General features: G+C 50.7%; 1 protein-coding gene across 2 annotated transcripts in view; it reads right to left on the reverse strand.

The window, feature by feature from the left end:
- PTP4A3 (protein tyrosine phosphatase 4A3) overlaps positions 1 to 6,221 on the reverse strand; it is a 41,992-nt gene extending 35,771 nt beyond the window's left edge. Inside the window, exon 1 of one of the 2 annotated variants that reach the window (XM_066566836.1) lies at positions 6,136 to 6,221. The gene's annotated coding sequence lies outside the window, so the exon portion shown is untranslated. Of the gene's footprint in view, positions 1 to 2,277; positions 2,421 to 6,135 lie in introns of those variants that run through there. The other variant, XM_066566854.1, reaches the window with a different exon arrangement.
- Between the last annotated feature and the right edge of the window lie 3,793 nt (positions 6,222 to 10,014).

The following is a 10,014-nucleotide window of genomic DNA, read 5'->3' on the forward strand; positions in this document are numbered from 1 at the left end:
CCCGGCTGTGCTGCACCCCTGGGTAAGGCTGGTGGCCAGGTAGGATGGCACAGCGAGGGTCACTGAGCCTTGGGCATTGCCTCCAGCCCACGACATTGCCCAGCCACCCATCTTCCCAGTTTAGCACAACTCTGCTTCCAGCAGTGCTCCATTTCCAACAGTTGTGCTGCACATGCAGCTAATAAATAAACATCATATAGACATCAAAAAAGTGTCTTTTAGATGTTGGGATAATCAGGGCAATCCCCGGCGTGCCAGGGTGCAGTGCGGTAGCCGGCAGCTCCCAAACCCTTCTCTGGAAAAGTTCAAACCCTCAAATACTTGGAATTACTCTTTGAGGGAATTTATTTTAAAGCCGCTTTAACGGCAGCTGGGAATTACCAGGGAGGCACTTTGCTCTGCTATTTCCCAGCTGCTGACCCCGTTCACATGAAGGGGGCCCCGGGCAGCCGCCCAGCTGGGACGCTTGGGGACATGTGCCGAGCCAGCACTGCCTGGAGTTGCACCCAAAATTCCCCTTGTCCCAGCTCGCAGCAAAAGCACAGAAAGGGGCTGCTGTGCATGGCAGCAGTGAGAAAAATTAACTCCCACATCCAGCAGTGAGGGTGTGAGCTGTGATGTGGTAGGGTTATCTTTTAAGCCCCTGTTCCCATGGGGGCTAAAAATTGCACCCAACCATGTTGCTTCCTCCCCAGAGCAAAAGTAGAACTGGGAGGCTGCGAGCCTCCCAAAAACTAAATCAATGTCCCAACGCGTTGGTGGCATGCTGTTTTTTAAGGAACATTTTAGTCTTAAAAAGAAAAGGGTTACTGAGCAAAATCAGTGACAGCAAGTCAGCAGCTAAATGTCATCAGGACTGTGAGCGACAGGTCCTGATGGAAGGTTGGAAAATGCCACCACCAGAGCTGTGGTTACTCCTCCTGCAAACCTTCCATGTCCCCATTTCCCTGAGAGGGTTACAGAGCCCTTCTTCCCTCCACACCTACATAGGGACACCATGGCCATCCCACCTGACCCAAGCCCTGGGGATGAGCTGGGAGCCTTGGAATAGGTGCAGGTGGCTGGGTTGGGTCTGGTGGCAGACAGAAGCAACTCCAAGCCCAACAGCTGCCAGATGTGAACCCACCTGCAGCCACCAAGACACTGAAGTGAAGGGGCCCCAAAGCCACAGGCAAGGGTTGACCTGATAGGCATCAGCCCCCTGCAGCACTCGTGGCTTTCTTCTCCCTGCTGTCACGCTTGAAAAACATTTGTGGAAAAACACAGCAGAATGAAGAGGGTTTGAGTGGCAAGCTGGAGAAGGAGCTGGGGGAAGAAAACAACTTGGCAAGAAAGGAGGAGCTGAAGGACACAAGTGTTCCCATTTTGGTTCCCAACTCCCTAGGGTGCCGCTTGGAGCGTTTATTGACCAACTCGCCTGCCCTCGATGAGCTGGCCTTGCAAAGTGTGGCAGGAGGGAGGCTATTCCTGGTCAAGGCATGTACAGCAGCAGCATTTTCTTAACTCTATAATCAACCAGTGACACACAAAACACGCAAACACACAGTCAAGGACTTTCCTGGAGAGGGCTCTGGCTCTGCAGCTACTGCACCTGCAGCTTCACCACAAAAAGCCATTAGGTGCTCTCATGAAATGCTTCAGTGGTCCCCAAAAAAGAAGAAAAAAAGAGCTAAGTCCAGACAGGCAGACACAAGCTGCTTAAAAAAATCAAGGTGCACCCTTGACTCCAGCAGTGCAGCAGATAGAGAGGACTGAGTTGCCTCTCTCAGTATTAGAAGGAAAATAATCATTGTCACAATAAAAAAAAAAAGAGATGCAGCCAGGTCAGGTTCATTAAGGGTGAAAGGCAATGGTTTGACTCCAAAGCCAGCTGTTCTCCCCAGCATTGATATGATCTTCCCAGCACAAGTCTGCGCAGGAACTCGTCATCCCCCCGTTCCTTGCAACACGATAGCACAGCACAGCACATCGCCCCCAGCTCCCAAGTTAAACATCTTATTAACTGCAGTGACGTAAAAGAGGAAATCTCCGAGAACTATCACAGAGATGAGAGGGAACACATTTACCATCAATAGGCAATGATACCGCTGCAGAGAGATCTGCACATAAAGCAGCACCCAGCCCCTCCTTCCCCTCCCTCCTCTAATCACTCCATGTCATGGGAAACTAAACCTGACATCCAAACAGCCCTGATACGAGACGCTTGCTGTAAAAATATTTTTAAGATTGAAAAACAACAAAAAAACTTGCCTTCCAGGAAACCATTTGGATACAAACCCTGCGCAGCTGCAGCCACCCTCGGTGTCGTATTCATCCCTCCTGCTTCGGCTTAGAAAACAGGCAGGGTGGGGAAGGGGAAAGGAAATAAAAAAAAAACGGGGAAAAGAAGAAGCGATATTGCAGCTGATGAGCTGCGAGAGGCTGTTGGCAAAGTGGTCCAGCAATTATCTGAAATTCAGACGTCACGTGTGGGTTCTGTCTGCAGCTCCCGCGCAGCCCAGGCTCAGCACTTCGCCCAAGTGCACACGCAGCAATTCCCCGTGCCGAGCTCTCCCGCCCCACTCCCACACGCTTCCCAGCCCGTGACCCATCCCAACCATACCCAGCAGGTTTTGGCACTGCAAGGTGACCCAGCTGCTCTGGCCACAAAAGTGGATTTCTGCCATGCAAGCGCAGGGCACGCTGAAAAGCATCACTAAGCTGCAAAACCACCCTCCCTTGCAGCTTCTCCACCTAAATCCCAGCCCTGCAGGCAGTGCTGTCTTCTCTACCAGAATGTGTCAGTGGCCACCACCCCACTACATCATCTGGGGCTGGTGGGGGGTCCCACTGGCCTGGAGGGGTGCCCAGAACATGCTGTACCTGCTCCCGAGGCCAGCCTGTCCCTGGGCAACCCCGGGCATGTCCAAAACCAGCCCCTGAGCTCCCTGAGCTGCTGTGCTTGCATCAGAGAGCAGTGGGTGAGCCCAGACTCCTCTGGGGTGAGGTGGCAGCCAGCCTCTTTCTTTCTTTTTCTTCCCTTTAATTTTCATCTGGGACATTGCTTTAGAGCCAAGGGATGCTTCAGGCTCCATCCTGCACTTCCCCACAGTGCAGCAGCTCCTGGGAATACACCAGGACCAAGCAATGACCAAAGGTCCCTCTCCAAAAGGCCATGACGTGGATGCAGAGATCCAGCCCCACCACCCCATCCCCAAAAATCTTCAGGACAACTAAAATGATTTTTTTTTCTCTGCTTGCACCCATTCTTCACACAAATTAGCAAGAGGAATCAGGAGACTGAATGTTCCACACCGCCTCGGCTTCACCGCCCGGCTGGAGATGCATCGCATGGCACTAAAGTCAGGCAGATACAGTGGGACTAAAAAAAGAGCATGGTTGCTTTTTTTTTTTTCTTTTAAAGCCGGATTGCCTTTCACGGTGACTATATTTATAGGTAGAGCTGTTGAAATTTTAAGGGCTCCTTGCCACAGGAATCCGGTCGCGTCTCGTGTTCGCAAAGTGGCGTAACTTGGCAAAAATGAACATTTAATAGGCCAATGGGTGCTGCTTCCCTTCCTTAATTTTGGGTTAAATCAGAAAGGGAAAAGGACAAGATGTAAAATTAGCCACGCACACTGCTGCCATGTGCCACAGTCTGTATTTTCCAGATTAGGAGCGTAACGAACACGGGACTTCACACCCTCCCCTAGACCGGCACTTTCCTTTTCTGTCAATGACCAAAAAAACCCAGCTTTCGCGGGTGTTTATTTTTGCTTTCGGTTTGGCTACCCATGGAACACACAAAGCCTCCTCTGCACTTGGTTTTATGGTTGAAAAACTCCGTCAGGGTTCAGCTGCAGAGTGGTAAAACTCGCTCTCCCCGTCCAAAGCTGCCCGGGAACACCACCCGCCAACTCGCCGCAGCACACGATGCCCAGAAACCAAGCAGTCTCAGCCCAAAAGTTGGCAGTTTTCTTACACAACAGCATGCTATGCTGCTAAACCCCTTTTTTATTTTAATTTATGCTATAAAAGCGTGTTACACCCTGTCCAAAGACGCTACCACCCCACTGAGCACGTCTGGATGCTAAACTTTGATTCCTGATGACAATGTGTGCATATTTAAGACAAAACCCAAACCATAATTAAAGTTATTGATAGGAGACGATGTTTACTGTTTGCTATTTTAACATCAAGTGCTGTTGGATTTCAAGCCACTGATTTCCATGGCTTGCAGGGGATGATGAAGCTGGAAACACGCCCTGATGTTGGGGTTTTTGATGTCTCTCTGGGCACTTCTGCTGTCAAATCAAAGAAACTCACTTAACAGGCCAATCCCAGTGGATGCTTCTCACCCAGGATTGCCTTGACTGGAAGCTGAGTGATTTTTGAGCCATCAAAGCACACATAAAAATAAAAGAGCTGTAACAAAAGCTTTTTGCTTCTGCAAGCAGCCATCTCCCTAAGCAGACCCAACAGGGCGAAGGCTCACAGCACACACCTTTGACACAAGTTAACCAAAGTTAAAGTTTTAATATTCCCAAAAGGAACAAATTTCAGGTTGGAGCACTTACCAAAGATAAAAAGTCTCTTCACTTGCCCAACAGGCAAATTTGGTGGCAACTGAGATCCCCAGAAAGTGGCTGTGTCAGGGACCATGCTGCATCAGCCCCTGCCAGCTGGGCACTCAACTCTGAAGCCAAGTGACAACACCCTGTTAAGCCCCTGGATGTGTATAAATATTGGTGCAGAACATTGCTGAGCCCACAAGACCCTCAGCTTTAAATCCACCTGCAGCATTTTTAATATAAGCTATTAGCAACGATGTGATTAAAAAAATCAGCGATCCTTGTAACAGTGGAATTTAAATCCAGCTCACAACCTGGTAGGGAGATTCATGACATTTCGTATACAAAGAAGCCACTAGCCCCATTTATCCACTCTTTTTCTACTGCTGCCAATAAATATACGACTTCATTAAGGCTCAGTCTTCTTGCTGATCCTCCTTTGGCCAGAAGGATGCACATAAACCCAACCCAACAGCTCCAGACACTCAGTTGCCCTGCTTACACATTTCAGTTCCTTTGAGCAGAAAGATGAAGCTGTAACCAAATGAACCAGAGAAATTGGCAGCAGCACAAACTTGACAGATTCCAGCTAATTGCTTGGATTAGTAATTCCAGTGGCACGCAAAAATCCACTTTACCTACGGCAGAGAAAGGCACGGCATGGGATGTTCTCCAGCTATGTGACCTGCCTGCCCAGGGAATGGGAGCCACTGGCATTCCCAAGCCCCCATGCCATAGCAAGGCCAGGAATGGCTTGTCAGCCTAACGAGACACGTTAAAATACATAATCACTGAATCATCCAGGCTGGAAAAGACCTCCAAGATCACCAAGCGCCACCATCAATGCACCACAACCACGCTCACCACCGAGTGCCATAGCCACGCGTTTTCTGAACATCCCCGGGGATGGTGATTCCACCACTTCCCTCGGCAGCCTGCTCTAAACACGAGCCAGGAGAGGCCACCCCCGCCGCAGCTATCGATGCACGGCAGCCCCATCCGTTTGACGGAAACATCCTCAGGGATGGCGAGACCGGGCAGCCGGGAACACGGCGCTTCCCCCCTCGGGCCCCTTATGACACCGATCGCTGCGTCCGGCCCCGGACGGGGGTGGAGAGGCCCCGCGGAGCCCTGACGGTGCCCACGCTGCATCCCACCCACGGAGATGGGCTCTGCCGGGATGCTCTGGGGCCGCACACGGGGTGGGGGACTGCGGCACCGCGCCTGGGCTCCCAGCAGGGAGGGAGCAGCGAGCGGGACCCCCGCACACCGGGGCTGTGGCTCCCCTCCCTTCATTTTGGGTTCAATCCGAAGGTGCCGTAGCCTCGCTGGGGGCCGGGGGGGCACGCACGCTGCTGCCCCCCACCAAAGCCCCAGGATGTCTGCGGCGGAGCCATCACCCCGCTCCGGTGGGGGACATGGCACGGCGCAGCCTCCTCCGCACGCCGCGGTGGCCCCGCAGCCGGCGGCGCACGGACCCCTCCCGCCCGCATTGTTGAGCGGGCGGACCCACGTGCGGCCACCGCCGCCGCCGCTTCCCCTCGCCCGCCCGCCCGCCCGCCCGCCTCCGCGCCCCCGCACTGACCTGCCCGCGGGCTCCGCTCGCTCCTCTGGGCTGCGCTCGCCCCGCGCCCGGCTCCGCTCGCCGCCCGGCCGGCCCCGCTCGCCGCCCCCCGCCCGCACATGCAGCCACCGCCGCCGCCGCCGCCCCGAGCGCACCCGCGCACCCGGCCCCGCCCCCGCGCGCGCCGCCGCCGCGTCACGTGGTGCCCGCAGGAGCCAATGGGGAGGGAACGGACGGCGGAGAGGGCGTGGTCTAGTGGGAATGTGGGCGGGGTTGGAGAAGGGGCGGGGCTTGTGGGAGTGGGCGGGGTCAAGGGGTGAGGGGAGCGTGAGGGAAGGGAAAAGGGAAAAGAGAAAAGGAAAAGGGAAAGAAATGGAACCGGAGGCGCTGGAGCAGCTCTGCTGTGGAACCAGGCTGAGAGAGCTGGGGTTGATCAGCCTGGAGAAGAGAAGGCTCCAGAGAGAACTTAGAGACCCTTATGATGCCTAAAGGGTCTCCAAGAGAGCTGGAGAAGGACTTTGGACAAAGGGCTGGAGTGACAGGAGAAGCAAGAATTGCCTTAAAATGCAGAGGGCAGGTTTAGACGAGATATTAGGAAAAAACTCTTCCCTGTGAGAGTAGTGAGGCACTAGCACAGGCTGCCCAAAGAAGCTGTGGATGCCCCATCCCTGGAAGTGTTGAAAACCAGGCTGGATGGGGCAACGTAGGATAGTGGAAGTTGTTCCTGCCCATGGGAGAGTGTTGGAACTGGATGAGCTTTGAGGTCGCTTCCAACCCAAAATGTTCTATGATTCTGGGATTCTAAGAAGAAGAAAATGAAGATGATGAGGAGGAGGAAGAAGAGGAAGAAGAAAGAAAATGGTGATGACAAGGAGAAAGAGGAGGAGGAAAAGAATACATATGAAGGAAGAGGAGGAAGAAAGAAAGTAAATGTAAAAAAAGTGATGAGAAAGATGAAGAGGAGAAAGAAGAAGAAGAAGGAAGAGGGAGAACAAAGAGGAAGGAGAAGAAGAAGGAGAAGGAGAAAGAGAAAACAAAGATGACAAAAAGGAAGCTGAGGAAGACAAAAAAGAGCCTGGGGGCAGAGTCAAGGGGACACAGCACAGGCCTGGGCTCAGTGCAGCAGTGTCCCCTGTCCTCTGGGGTGAGATGCCCTTATCCCCTGACCAATGAAGGGCGGAGGCTGCCCATTCCTGAGGGTATACAGGATATATTTAACATCTCCCATCAGTGGTTCTGAGTACGTGTGAGGCACAGGGGTCACCCAGATTGTCACCAAGCTGGCACAATTCAGGAGCTGCTGTCACTTTACAGCCAAGGCCCTCACCCCAGATTGTCAACCTTTGTGTCTACAACCCGTGTCCAGATCTGTGGTGTAAAGAACCACCATAAATTCAAAGGAACAGGAGCAGAGCACCTGATGCCATCACAGGTTTTCATTTATTACTAACTTGCTGTGGACTTTCTTAGCAGAAGTCACCACAGAAGCAGCCAAGGGCTTCAAAAAATGAAAAGAATAATAGGGGGCTTGGGGTCACAGGCACAGAGGGATGAAGTGATTCCTCAGGAGACACAAACACGTAGAGATGAATACCAGGAGACCCTCAGATGTTTTTGCATTTTAAGGATATTTTTACCTCTTCCCTGAAAGGCACTAAACTGGTGTCCTCTAAACCAGAATAGTCCGAGGGTGCTTTATGTTTCTGAGAACATTGTTCAAAGAATGCAGTCCTCCTCTCTGGTTAAGGGATGGCCTGGAAGCAGAGATCATAGAATATCCTCAGTTGGAGGTGACCCACAAGGATCATCGAGTTCAACTCCTGGCCCTGCAGAGAACAACCCCAAAAATCACACCTAAGAGTGTTGTCCAAATGCTTCTTGAACTCTGTCAGGCTTGGTGCTGTGACCACTTCCCCAAGGATCCCATTCCAATGCTCAGTCATGCTCTGAGTGAAGAACATTTCCCTAATGTCCAACCTAAATCTTCCCTGACATAGCTTCAGGCTGTTACACAACACAGCCTTGAACTCCCAACCTGTTAGGACCTACAGCAGGACTTGAGAAGGGCTGATTTGGCATATGACTGTTTCAAAAGAGTAAAGGAAATAAAAAAAATTACCAAATATTACCAAAAATGTACCAAATTTACCAAAATCTCTTAACACTTATGAATCTTATGCAGCTACAGTGTTATATGTGTAAATGTATAAAATGGATCCTCGGATAAAAACTTTGGAATCTCTTGATTGATTTCAAAGGCTATTCAACACCTTTGGTGTCTGCAAGCTTGAAACTAGCTGCTGGATGAAAGGGATTTTCATTCTCTCCTTCCCCTTCCCCTCTCAAGGCAGAGCATAAGTTTAACCTTGGTTAGGCATCAGCAAATTCACACCTTGGAAAGAAGTCTGCTGAGAACAGAAAAAAACTTGTGATTTCCCTTGCTATTGACATTTAGGTTCTGCTGTCTGACTCCCTGCTACTTTTTCAAAGTGAGAAAATTAACTGGTTTTCACATCGACTTTTTTTAATGAAAACTCAGAGTGTGACTTTTGGTGGTGCTAAAATCAGTCTGGCAAAGCCTGGGGAAAGCTCTGGGGGGCAGAGGTCCCTCTGCTAACACTGGTGATGGTGGGTCCCACAGAGAAGTCTGCCTGTGACTGCTTTCTTTAAAACCCAAAAAAACCTGAGAACTGAAACAAACAAACAAAAAAAAAAACAAAGAAAAATGTTGCAGTTGCTGCATTTGGTTGGTATTTTTGGTCAAATCTTTTCTTGTTAGAACAGCATTTCCCTTCCACGGGGATTCCCAGGCACGATGGGGAACTGCGCTTGGCTCTGAGGGAATAAGTTTGTTTTTCTGCATCCTTTATTGTTTGTAAAAACGACAGACCCGCCTTTCTCTCAGACACAGCAAATGTCAGGAATCTGGTTTTTATTTTGCAGAGAACCTGAGAGTGGTGGTTGGCACAGCCATTCTTTTTGCTTCCCATCTGAAATGTCACATGACAAATTGTAGCGCTCGAGCACAACCTCAGCTTGACAGCTCTGGCAGAAGAAAAAGGGCCAACAGCATGAGGCTCCACCACATTGCCTCAGAAGTGCTGTCAAACCCAGCTTGATCCCTCTTGCATGGGTGAGGCTGAAGGGTTGCTGTGCCTGGGAGTGTTGCTTCTTGGCCGGGGGTGTAAATTCATACCAGTTTGGCTGATGCTCTTGGGCACCACAGAATCAGAGAATATCCTGACTAGGGGAGCTTTTGTCCATTGTGAGCTGGAGGGGAAATGGAGGCATTAAAAATTGATGAGCGATGCAACTGGGGAGCACCTTCAGGCCTCCTGGCAAGCCTGAATCCATCTCCAGTCAAGCCTCTGCCTTGCTTCTTTGTATTTTAGAAAAACAAGCAAAGAGAAATGTTTCCACAATCAGGTCACAGCCTTAAGAGGATCAAGTAGGCTTCATGTTAGCTGTAATTTCTGAATTTGAATGGATTTTCAGCACAAATATCGACAATCTCCTGTGCACGTGAGCATCCTTGAGCATGTTTTTCAGCCTAATCACTGAAAAGCAATGTGGAAGGATTGTAACCTCTGCACAGATGCTAATCCCAGCGGGCTGTGTTTGCCTTAGTGTTAGTGCAAAGCTTGGCTACGTTTTCATGTGTGCTTGTCAAAGTGCTTGTATTACAGCTGGGACACTTTCCTGCATGTAGCCTACGCAGCCTCCGTGTTTGCAGAAAGGATAGACATGCAATCCATACACCTGCTTTGTCTAAATTTCTGTAATCTTTTTTTCCCCTGCCCCTTCTGTCATTTCCATTTCAGCCAAACTCAACTTTCTTCAAGCCAGGACACCATTAACAGTGAACTGATGGAAAAAACAACTCTGTTTTTTGCCACCTGC

The sequence above is a fragment of the Molothrus aeneus genome, chromosome 1, assembly GCF_037042795.1.
Source record: "Molothrus aeneus isolate 106 chromosome 1, BPBGC_Maene_1.0, whole genome shotgun sequence".
Classification (NCBI taxonomy): domain Eukaryota; kingdom Metazoa; phylum Chordata; class Aves; order Passeriformes; family Icteridae; genus Molothrus; species Molothrus aeneus.